The sequence below is a fragment of the Vicugna pacos genome, chromosome 2, assembly GCF_048564905.1.
Source record: "Vicugna pacos chromosome 2, VicPac4, whole genome shotgun sequence".
Taxonomy (NCBI): domain Eukaryota; kingdom Metazoa; phylum Chordata; class Mammalia; order Artiodactyla; family Camelidae; genus Vicugna; species Vicugna pacos.
In genome coordinates this window covers 100,154,258-100,167,346 of record NC_132988.1, presented here as the reverse complement: position 1 = coordinate 100,167,346, position 13,089 = coordinate 100,154,258, and the positions used below count along the sequence as shown (strand labels likewise).

The window sequence follows — 13,089 nt, the reverse complement described above, 5'->3', positions numbered from 1 at the left end:
AAGTATCACATCCTCAGTATATTTTTCTCCTTAATGATGACTATTTTTCTTTATTTTTTTCTCTTTTGTGAATAGGGTCTTAAGAATGCCTTATTGTAAGTACATTATAACGTATCAGGTTTTAAATGTTGTATATACATAAATTTTCTGTCCTAGAACTTCAAATTACAGGCATAAATTGCTGAATACACTTAATATGTGGAAATGTTTTATTTAAAGAGAAACCAAGAAGTAGAAAAGCCTAATTTATTTTACAAACTCTGGATATTAGATTTTTCCCCTTCTCCTTGCACAGTCTCTGACCAGTCTCTAATCCTACTGTAGATCTTATTTATCCTCTAGCTTTCCCACAATTCTATTCATCCATCGCCACACATCAGACTTGAAGCTTTCTTGGGCAGCCTTACTGCAGAAGACTTGTCCAGGTCTCCTGCTCCAGAGCTTTCTCCCCTATGCTCCACTTATAACTCCATAACTTCTAGTTACACACAGCAATTAGGCAATCCTTTCTTAAATAAAATTTTAGAGTGTCTCCAATGTTCTGAAAACCTCTTAGGTTTTCCTGTTGCCTCTAGGATTAGATTTCAACTACATAAATTGAAATACAAATCCTTTAGACTCTTAACTAACACTCCAGTCTCATTTCTCTTCCAGCTTCCCGTTAAGTGAGACACTCAGCTGTTTTCAGTACTTGAATGATGTCAAGCTCATTCTCTTCAACAGTCATACTATTCGCTCTCATTAAATACCTTCTCCTAGGGCATTCTTCACATCTCAGGTTAAATAGCTCATCCTCTTAGGTAACTGTGATGCCTGATAGACGGCAGTACGTGTTTCTGCTTTGCGTTCCCATTTATATTCAATTTTATTGCAATTATAAGTTTAATTGTTTTTCTGATCACTAGGTGGTAAGGTATGTTAGGCCAGATACATAGGCCTAAGTGTATCCCATGTCTCTTGTTAACCTTTTATACCCATGGCATATAACTCAGTAATTGGGAAATACTGTGTTCAATGAATCTTTGTTTAATGAGAGATTGACAACAGGCAGGCTGGTTTCATACAAATTGGCTTGGTATATTTGACTGAATGATATAAAATTTTAAAATCCTTATAATCCAAAGTTTGTGTCCCCCCTCCCCCCAAAATTCATGCCTTGAATTTCTACTGCCAAGGTGATGGTATCAGGAGGTTGGGTCTTTGGTAGGGCATGAGGGTAAAGCCCTTACGAATGAAATTAATGTCATTATAAAAGAGACCCTGCAGAGCTCTCTAGCTCCTTCCGCATGTGAAGACCCAAGGAGAAGGAGAAGTCTACAACATGGAAGAGGGCCCTCACTTGACCCTGATCTTGAACTTCCAGCCTCCAGAATTGTGAGAAATAGACATTCCTACTGTTTATAAGCCACCCAGGCTGTGATACTTCATTATAGCAATCCAAACAAAGACAATTTTTAACAGTTTTTGGTTCACAATGAATCTATTTCCATGGTCTGGTACCTGCCTTCTCTTACCTCACTACAACTTCACTACATATCTGTATCCAGGCATACTACAATTATTTCAGGTCTTTCATGGGGCCACATTCACTCTTGACCCCAGGCTCTCCCATAGGCAAATTTTTATACATAGCATGTTCTTCAGTTTCTTTGCTCCTCCAATCTTTTAGCTCTAAAGCATCATTATTTGTCAAGTTCTTAATACTGAACACACTTATAACCACTAGGATACCATATGTCTTCCCATTTATATTGCAGTGCTTACCTATTTTGCTTACCAATATATTTAGTGCCTTCTAACATAGTGGATGGTAGAGAGTAAGACCCCAATGATTATGTATTGATTGGAAGAGAATGAAAAGAATCCTTGAGATAACTATATCCAAAATGTAGAGAGTGATGGACAGCATAGGATGTATATTTTACATGATGGAAAATAAAGACTGTACCACCATGTGGTATCAGTCTCTAATCCCTTCTCACTAAAGACACAGTAATACTGTTTGATAAGTGCAGTTAAGGGCTGATCTCTATAATTAGTTCCAGAGATTCTTTCTAACATTTCTATTTTCCTTTGTGCTATATTGACTGGTATGGTAGGGAACAATTTCTTCCTAATTTGTAGCTCTTGTTATCAATTATATATAATTCTATATCTTTCCCTTGAGCCCTCAGAATAGTTGTATAATACTCAATTTCTTTTTAAATGGTATAGAATATATTTATATATGTTCAGGGGGTAATTAATTTCCTTCTCAGGATGCTCTAAAATTTTAATGTTGTTTTTGGTGGTATTATTACAGATTTTTTTTTTTTGTGGTAGGGGAAGACCCTGTTCTTCACACTGCCTGACTTAAAAAATAATGGATTTGCCATTTTTCCAGATTCATTATAATTCTTATTTACTGCCACTAATTTATTAAGTATTCATTTAATTCATAATGTATTGAATTGACTAACTTTTAAAACCGTTCATTTACTAATTATAAATTTACTAATAGTTTCAAACCAACATAGCAATAACTATTATTTGTTTAGCCTTTTATGTGGAAGCAACATGCTAACTGCTTTACAGCATTATCTTGTTTGTCATCAAATCCAAGTGTCAGATACTATTAATTGTGATATATTACTGATGAGGAACTCCCAATGAAGTGATGCAGTGGAAACAAGACTAAAATCCGGATATGCTCATCCTTTTAATCATTGTACTACATTGTCTCAAAATTAAAGGAAAAATTAATGAAAAAATGTTAATTGTTAAAATAAGATAGATTTGCAAATGTAGTCCTTTCTAAAGTATACAGAACACGTGCTCTGGGCAAGAAAAATCAGGGTCATGCAGATAGAATAAGAGGGCCCCAATGACTAGAAACTCTAGATATGCATTGAAAGCAATTTATTCTCATAAAATCTTCCTGTTCCTCATATACTGTCAACCTTACGGTGGTTTTTGAATATACATTTTAATAATTGCAAGTAACATATAATTCACTAGGCTTTGAAGCATACAAAGCATATAGTTGGTTTACATTTGCTAAGTATTTTTTTTACAGATTAATTTACCATAAGAGAAATAAATATATTAAGTTCTAAATAAAGTATGACCCTATTTGGATATTCCTTAACTTTTCAATATAATGAATTTCAAAGATCTTTACTCCTCTCGAATTAACTTACTACATTAAAATCTACTGTTTGTGCTGAAATATTTAGCTTTTCAAATCTCCATCTGTATCTAAGATTCTTAACAATGATGCTTTTGGTAAGAGTAATTATGCATAGTCAAGACAGGAGACCCAAAATCATAAACCAAAGCACATATCCATGCGATACGGATTTATTTGTTAATGTTCTAGACAGGTTGAGGGCAAGTAACACCAAATGGGCTTTGGCTTGGAAGGCAGATTCTGAATTGAGATGAGTGAAACGATGGCTGGGTTTTAAAACGGAACTTATTAGCTAATGCATACTAACCCACCTAGAATGCTGCCCCATTTCTGATAATGGCTCTGGAAAAATTGCTAGAAGTGTCTTTAATGTTTATGAAAAACATTTTCCTTGTTACTGTCATAAAAATCAATATCTTCATTGATAATATTTCTAATGATGTCAAACAATAAATACAAAGATATTGAAAGATTAAAATGATAAACGTAAGACTTTAGAACTTCCTTTAAAATAACATTTGGTCTCAACTATCAACTTTTGTACTTCAGTAGCTTAAAATATATACTCAAACAGGAAAACCTACACTGGATTTGGTATAGAACATAAAGGATATAGGAAAACTCAACCGGGATATTTGACACAGCATTATGGAAATGCTAGAGTTCTTTACTTCATTGTTTCCTTTGATTTTTATTATTTTCCTTTTGTATTCATTTGCTTTTGATGTACTTGGTGTTTTTTTTTTTTACTGTTCTGACTAGCTTAAGTGACCTTGTCAACAGTTCAGTTGTTGAATAAGGCAAAGTGTTAGTTATAGTGTGAAAATCTGGTGTGCTGTCAGAGAAGGGCAAGCCATTAACTTTCAAATTTCAACTTCCCGTGTTCCATTGCTCAATGATGGCTGAAAAGCCTCTCATGTGAATTACTATTAAGGGTAACATGGCATATGCATTTACGAAGCTTTGTAATTATGCATGATACAAACCTTCATCATGCAAAATCACGCCTTCTGTTTGTGGTGGTGTTTTTTTTCTTTTAAAAAATATCAAACGCCCTGTTAATTATAAAGTATATGTTATTTTCAGAGATATAATGCAGGACAGGAATGCATCCTATAAGAAATGACCTAAAAATCCCAAGTCAAAGAAGGCTATTTTCAAATTTTTGAAGTTGGGAACAATCAGAGTAAATTATGTTACTGATACAATCCATCTATGTCAAAACCTTTGTATAAACAAAATACTGGCGTGTATGGAGGTTCACAACCTTGCTTCAGAGTAGAGTGGCTGAAAACAGCATTGCAGTAGTCATGCAAAATATTATGTAAAGACAGAGTGATTATGTGTTATTGTTCTGTCTGTCGAACCAAAGCATTCTCATTAGATTCCGTGGTTATAGGGAAAGTATTCTAAGTGCTCTTAGAAACTTTGCAACATCTGTGGAATGTGTAATTTCTGTCATTTTAGGACACTTAGGTATCAAATGTTATGTAGTTTTCAGGATTATTTTGAGATCCTATTTACATAATATGAGAAGGTATGGAAATAAGATTTTTTCCCAAAGAGTTTCGAGTAGAGAAACATAACAATATATAAGTTTTGAATTTAGTATTAGTGGCCTAATGCTGTGTTTCTCAACCTTGGGACTGTTGACATTTTGTGCAGCAAAATTCTTTTTTGTGGGGGCTGTTCTGTGCATTGTAATATTTAGTAGCATCCCAGAAATTCATTTACTAGGACAAGTAGTACTGTTCCCTTACAGTTGTGGCAATGATAAATGTCTCTAGACACTGCCAAATGTCCCACTGGGATCAAACGATGTCAGATGAGAACCACTGGACTAAAGCAATGTGGGATAATTTTGTCTGTAAAGCTGAAAAAGATGTAAAGGAATCTCGATTCTCGTTAACATATGTTCAGATACGATCTCTTTGTTTTTCTCTCTCTTCTGTCTCTCTTTTTGTTGCTTCACCTGGAAGATAGTAACACTGAACTAGAGAATAGTACTGAACATCAACCTGTGTTCTTCATATGTTTAAGGTTCCCACAAATGTGATTCAAATTTTTAATATTCTTTAAGTAATACTAAAAGTGTAAAAGCAAAAAGTTTAGAAGTTTCTGCTCAACTCTGATATGTACCAAATACTGACATTTTGTAAACACTCACTTATGCCATCATTTTTGTGCTGACTTGAGAAATTAGGCTTCTTCTCCTGATAACTCTGTGCATGTGATACAACTTCTTATAAACATGTAACTGAAAAGAAAGGGTAACATTCTATATTTGGCTTTTTTATAAAGACAGGTGCATGTAGGCCCAATTATATACACTTGCACTGATCAGCTCAGTACGAAGCACATGAGACCTGGCTAAACTCAATGGCAGTTAATTCTCAGGGATCTGTGCTCTTTGCCACCTAACTGTTAGCTGAAATTAAGAATTTTCTTCACTCTTTTTCTATTAATAATATTAAAATATAATTGGTGTGCTTATTTGTCAGCTTTGAGAATTTTCTGTTATGACTGACCAGGCATGAGAGAAGTTATTGAATCTTGAAATCGAATACAAAAATCTCCTACTTCCATTTCAAACTTCTCTGTTTGTTTAAGTCTACAGTGCCTCGAGGGTGCCAAAGGTCCTATGAGAATGATTTCCATTTGCTTTCATTTATCTATGTGGATTCCTATTTTTCAATATTGTGTAACTGGAAAAATAAGAAATAAACTGGATACTGAAACTGATGGAAAGCTACAATTGTCTGCCATAACAACCACGGTTAACATGTATTCACCAAAACGAGCTCACTGTTTTCAAGGATTGATTTCATATGCATATAGTTTAAACTTGAACTTGTAAAGTAAACTGATTCTAATGAAGCACCCACTTACCTGTTTTTTGATATTAGAGGACTACTTAAGTTTAATGTGAAAAGTTGTTCCACTTTTAAAAGTATTTGAAATTCACATCTTTAGACTGAAAAAGTTCTAAGTTTCTATTATTTCTGTGCCAGGAGTTTATAAACTCTGAAAGGCATTTGAAGAACAAAAATGGTTTTCTAAGATCTTGGTTCTTATATAACTATTTTATTAAAATAACTATCAAGCCATTCATCTGAAATTTTGTGTTGTTGTTTTAAAAAAAAATGGTAAGGAGTACAGATATTGCATTTTTATTCAATCCAGGGTAATGGGTTTTGGGGCATGACTGATACCAGATGGACCAGTGACTTAGGTTATCTTCTCCTTTGCCACAACCTGTAAATACTGACTGTGTGTTCAGAACTTAACTCCCAATTGTAAATAGATGCCAAAATAAACCATTGTCACATGTTATATTTATAAAAGCTCTAGCCTATAGCCAAGGATGGTGAGAATTATTTTTCTGCAGGTGTCTTAGCAAGTACAGATGGTGAAATCTACAACTTGCTCCTTACCACTTTCTTTCAAGGGAAACACACCCTAGTGAAGTTTTCACTTTAAGACGTCCTTTAGGAATTGAGTAAGTTGAAACCGCCTGAGGGAATGGATTATTGAATGTTTTCTTCACAAGATATTAAAAACAAAAAGAGGGAGTCCTTTCAAGACGCTGCAGTAAACAGTTTTGGTCTCTTAATGGAACACCTATTTGCAGCTGTTATCCCTTGCTTTCCTGCAAAAGACACAGGAAAATAAAGAATAGAAGCAGTACAAAAATAGACATATGTGTATGACACGAGGAAATCACTGTGAGCTGCCTGGAAAATAATGTAGGTCCCATTGTGTGCAATGGTTTAGTGTCTAGGCTTTAGAATTAGACAGATCTGATTTTGGATTCTAGATTTGTTTCTGCTAAACAAGAATAGTGTTATCTGCTTTCTCTGCTGAGTTGTTAATATATGATTGCTAAATTTTTTGAATTTCCTCATTTACCCATACACTCACCAATACCATCGGTGTTATTACTGCCATTTTACAGATGGTGAATCTGAACGAGCCTCAGAGAGGCTGCCTAACATCACAAAACTAGTTAATGGAAAATCTCGGTTAAAGGTTAGCTTTGTTACTTTCCCTTTCCCAAGACTTAAGCAAAGAAAGAGGAAAACAATTGGAAGAACAAAGCACAAAAAGTTTTATGGTGCAAGCCCCCATTCTGGGGGCACATCCAGCTGTCTGGTACCCTCCCTCCCCACTTCACCTCAACATTTTATTTTAAGGCTTGATCTTTTACCTGTTTAATGTACCTCTACTCAAATAATCCCTTTCTAGCATTGCTTTCACTAATTAATTTATTTTAAAAGGCACCACCACCATCGAAGCTTTCCAAATGCTCCATTCCCAAAACCTTAATCAGTTTTAGTGTTTTTTCCCACAGGAATTTTCACTCCACAGGGAAAAAAATATTTTGTGCCATTTTACTAACACCTAGAACAGTTCCTTCACCGTTGTTGGTGTGCAATCAATATTTGCAGAATCAACTCTGAGTTCTAAGAATAGTGTGTTCTCGCTATCTCAGAGATCATGCTCATATAAACCATTCAGAATCAACACAGCTAATCGGAGTGCTTTCATTCTACTTAAAAAGAGAATGGGAAGAGTCACGTGGAAGCTGTTTAGTGGGTACAGTATCCCTGGAAAGAAAGAGGTAAGCTGGAGACTGCTTTACTCCCTTAAAGCCAACAGAGTAAAACCTTTAAGAGAATCACTTGTAAAGATTAGTTGTACTTGTAAGAATTAAGGACCAAAGACTGGTATTTGGCTCCTATGTTGTTTATCTATTTAGCCAACAGCCCTTCTGATGTGTCCCTGTAAAATCTATGGAACCCGAGACAAGTGGGGAGACATGCTGGGGCTGACAGGGTGGCAGAGCTGAGCCGCCGTGAGGAAGATGATTGGCCACCAACACTGGCTGGGAAATTGTAGGCAGGCGTGGGAATTCAGTGTAGTAGTGCTGAGTTCCAAAATGCAGGGAAACTTACGATGGGAGGGGGCCTACAGAGCCTCTCTGAACCACCCATGCACGTACCATCAAAGAGCTGGCATTTGGGCATTTCTGCCAGGAAGGAAACTGAGTACCAGGGATGATCAAGCAGGAGAGAGCTGTCACTTGAACTTGTTTAGTAAAGAAACGTTTGCATTTTACATTGTTCCTTCTCCACGTCACAATCAATGGAGGAGCCAGAGATTAGAAGAGGGAGTAAAGTCTGTTTTACAGCCCAAGGATCCCTTCTTTCCTCCATTCCAAACAGCAAGGACTTCCACTTTAGGCTTTAGTTGGGGGAGAGAAGGAAATAAAACTTTAGAGATTGAGACTGAAATTAAAAACAAAACACATTTAAATAAGAGGGGTGGGTCTTAATCATCATACTGAGATTTGCGAATTCAATTCAGATGTCATTATAAAGCCACCAAGTGTTGCTTTACTAAGGATAGTTGTGATAATGATGGCTATTAGAAGAAATAGACCCTCAATATTTAAAAACTACTGAGTTTAATATTATAGCTACAATGAGATCAACATATTAGTTAGACACCATCTCTCTCAGTAATAAAACAGTTCCTTGCATCTTTGGCAGATATTTTGTTTTGTTTTGTTTTGTTTTGTTTGTCTTTCAAAGGAGATCTAAAATCACAGCCTGAAACATTGGTTAGAGGTCCGGTCTATTTTATCTCCTTAAAAAGAGAGTAGCATGATCAACACTAGAAATAACTAAGAATTTGTTTTCAATAAACCAGGCTATCACTGTAAAAAAAAAAAAAAAGAGAGAGAGAGAGTGGCCATTTTAATGTTGACGGATAAAAGAAGTTATTTCTTTGTTAGTATGCCTTAGAGGATATAACAAATCGAAAAAAAATCGAATAAAAAATTCAAATACAAGTTGATTCTTCTATGAGCCATGTTGCATTTTAAGATCTGTTATAACTATATTGATGATTTGTATAGATGCAGAAAGACAATTTTATGGGGTATCTCAGTAAATTTTTCTTGAATGAAAGACAGTTCTCCATACCTTTGCATTCTTAATAAAGCAAGAACTGCTTTAATTGAAGAAAAAGAAAAACAAAAAAAGCATTGATTTTAGGCTTTATGTTGTCCTATGATTAACATTACTGCCTGCGGTCTCTTTGTCTGCCACTGAGGTTGCTTAAGCCATCAGAATTAGCCCAGAACACCTGGACAGCATGAGGAATGGCCATCCCATCACATTTAAAATGTTTTTTAAAATACAGCAATCATTTAAATGGACACTTTACCCAAAGAATAATTTTAATGCATTAAAAAATAAAATGGGTAGGGAGGAGGAAGTTCTGAGTAGTGGTAAGTGGAATGAACTTTTTCTCTTGCATTTATGTGTAACTATCTGACATTTCAGTTTTGAAGTTTCAAAGTGCATGCCTTCTTTCTAACCAAATACTGTTTCTGTTTGAAACAGTAGTGATAATTTCAAAGTTATAAAGTTATTCTTTCATGATGGACATCTTATAATCAATGTGTAGTTAATAATAATATTTTATACTTGGCAATATTTATCATAAATCATCAAAGTGGTTTAAAGACTTACTTATAACATTGAGGGGCAATGGTTGGCATTATAATTCTTTTTTCTTTAACCTGTGGGGAAAAAATTGAAGTTGAAAGATGTTAAATCTTTTTTAGCTTCACAGAAGAAAGGTGGCACGTAAATACAAATTATCAGTGAGTGATTTATTTTTAATTCACAAAATGAATCAGTAGGGAACAGCTGTTAATAGAAATAAAATATTTGACTCAACTCTCCTTACTTTTACAAAATGAGTTGTTCATAGTTATTTCTTTAGTGGCAGGGGTGGTGACAGTGGGAGAGTTGTTCCAATTTGGCAAAGTCAACACTCATAAAAGAAAACATCAACTTCTTTCTCTTCATTTCAATGAGACATCAGTTTCTCAAAGAAACTCAGAGTATTTAGAAAATTTAAATTAGGTTAAATGTTACAGATTTAGTTTCTTTATTCATAATACTAATTTTATAATAGTAAATTTGCATGTTTTAATAAACACATTGCTAAGTTCTAAATTTAATTAGTATTGAGTATAATTAGAATGGGCCTTTTAAAATATATTTATAGGTCATTTTATCCCAACTATCTCCCATTTTGCTAGAAATCATACATTTTGAACCCTTCATTAAGCTTTTGAAGTTTTATTTATTTTTCTAGATTTTTACATTTCAGTAGAATTATACCAAGAATATATTTGATAATAAAAGCTAGAGTTAATTCTCAAATTAGGTGAATTATTGTCATCTAAAGTTGACAAAGGGAAAGAGACTTGTGGGGACATCAGTGAAACTTGAAATGGTGGAAGGGTTCTGAAAGGGAAAAAAGTACATTTCTGTGACAAATTTGCCTAAACTCAATTGTAGACTCTAAAGGACATCAGACAATCTTTCTTATTCCCTACTCTGTTTGTAGCAATTAGTAAAATATCTGTCACCAAATAAATATTTGTTGTGTAAACTACAAGTGAATTCATACATACACTTTGCAATCAGGTCAGTCTCAGTATATGATTTCTTCCTCTAAGTTGTTTATTAAGTCCACAGGGGAATTAAATTTAGTTTAGCATCTAGCTTTATAACTATGTTGAAGTAATCTAATAATGCTAGAACTCAGTTTCTTTATGTCTAACTCTTAATATTCAGAATCTTTGATTCACAAAGAAGATATTAGCACTCCTGTTTGTAAAGCACACATAGTTCAAATACACATGAAACTTATAGACACTGTAATGTATTCATAGCAGGTTTACTCTTTGGTTAATCTATTTAGAACTCTAGAATATAGGAGAATAGACAATGCTATTTCCATTTTTAAAAAAATTAGATACAGTGAAATTGAAAAACATGTTGATTCAGAAAACTTTTTATTTCTTATTTTTAGTTTACATTTTGAGATTGAAATTTGTAGTAATACATTTCACAAATTTCCATTTAGTGACAAGGAATTTAAAATTAGTGCAAGGAGCAGATAAAGTTACCAAATCTAGAAAACATTATAGGGAATGGATACCCCAAACAGAAAACAGTTCAAGGAATAGAGGCAATTAACATTTACTGCATGAGTATAGTATTTAAGAAGGCTTCACTAACAGGAATAATTAGGTATGTGATGGATCCAACATACTTCCATGAATCAAAATGAGCATCAGAGATTCTACTGTTACAAATAGAATAAATTCCAAAAATAATATTCAATCTTATTTATCCAGAGTTTCTAAAAATTAGTTATTCCATACAATGAATATTCAGTATAACTGAAGAAATTCATTTAAAGGACTAAGGAAACTGTTTTGTAGTAGGTAGAATAATGTTCCCACCCAACTTCATTGACTCCAAAGTAGAGATCCTAATCCATGGACCTGCGAATCTGTTATGGTACATAATGGAAGGGACCTTCAAGATGCTACTAAACTTAAGGACATTGAGAAGAGAAAAACTATAATGGATTATCTGGGAGGGACCAACCTACTCACATGAGTTCTTAAGAGAGAACTCATTTCTGGATGTAGTCAAAGGAAAAGATGTGACTATAGAAAAAAGGTTAGGGGCTTACAGTGTTGCTGGTTTGAAGATGCACGATGAGCTCCATGAGTCAAGGAATGCAGGCTGGCTCTAGAAAAAGGAAAAGACGAGAAAACAAACTGTCCCCTAGGGCCCACAGAAAGGAACACAGAACATCTTGATCTTAGCCTGGAAAGATCTGTATCAGATCTCTGACCTACCAAATGGTAAAGTAATAAATTTGTGTTTTTCTAAGCCACTAAGTTTGTGGTACTTTGTTACAGCTGCAACAGAAATTTAACACAAATTCCAAAATGGACTGCATAAGTTCTTGCTAGTTATTGATCATTGTTTAATCATTTTGTCAAAGATTCAAGGTCTAATCCATGCTTAGTAATTAAAGCACTAAATAAAAATGTAAGAACAGTTTTTTTTTCCTTATAGTTGGTGATACTAGATGGTATCCCTTATGAAATTAAAAAAAAAGGGGAAAACTTTCATAGTATTTCCTGCTATTTGTTAAACTAAGTACTTGTCAAATGCTACATCATTAAGTGCCATAATGGTATTATGGTTTTCCATTAAACAAATGAGAAAAATAAGTCTTGAAACATTAAGGCCAATTCCCAATCTCCAGAAGATTATTTGTGATACAATTTATATTCTAAGGCAGGTTTCAAACTTACCACCTCATGGCTCTGTAATAATTGCCATTCTGAATGTATTTCTTGAATTCCTTCCTCCCCACTCAATTTGCTGCTTCTAATCATCTATGGAACAGGGGAATCAGAAGAACTAATTTTCTTAGAGTTGGATATGAAAATAGAAGAGTGATAATGAGGACATGAAGGTCAATCTGAGAATGAAATTCATGAGCTTCAGTGGATGAACTTTTTATATCCATATGCATGATATGAGGACTATGCCAGTTCTTAGACTTACGTGCACTATTGCACTATTACTAGTGCACCTGTAATGGCAGAGACAAGTCTGCTGAATAGGCTAAAGGTATGGTGTAATGGGCTTCATGATTTTTCCCCTCTAGATGCATATGTTGAAATCCTAACTTTCAATATGATGGTATGAGGAGGTGGGGCCTTTGGGAGATATTTAGAATGGAGCCCTCATGAATGGGATTAGTGCCCTTGTAAGAAGAAACGTAAGACCTTGCTCTCTTTCTCTCTGATCTCTGCTGTGAAGACACAACAAGAAGACTCATCTGCAAATCAGGAAGAGTGCCCTCACCAGACATAACATATGTCAGCTCCTTAATCTTGGACTTCCCAGACATCAGAATTGTAAGAAATGAATATTTGTTGTTTAAGCCACCCAGTCTTTGGTATTTTTGTTACAGAAGCCCAAACTGACTAAGATAGTCATCAAGCTCAAGATAGAGTGTGTATT

At 34.5% G+C, this 13,089-nt stretch overlaps 1 long non-coding RNA gene across 1 annotated transcript; it reads right to left on the bottom strand.

The window, feature by feature from the left end:
• Positions 1-8,248: 8,248 nt before the first annotated feature.
• LOC116284031 (uncharacterized) lies at positions 8,249-11,797 on the bottom strand. Its single transcript, XR_012078883.1, has 3 exons — positions 11,738-11,797; positions 9,709-9,758; positions 8,249-8,413 (listed from the first exon to the last, which is right to left on the bottom strand). It is a non-coding gene; the product is annotated as an uncharacterized lncRNA (long non-coding RNA).
• Between the last annotated feature and the right edge of the window lie 1,292 nt (positions 11,798-13,089).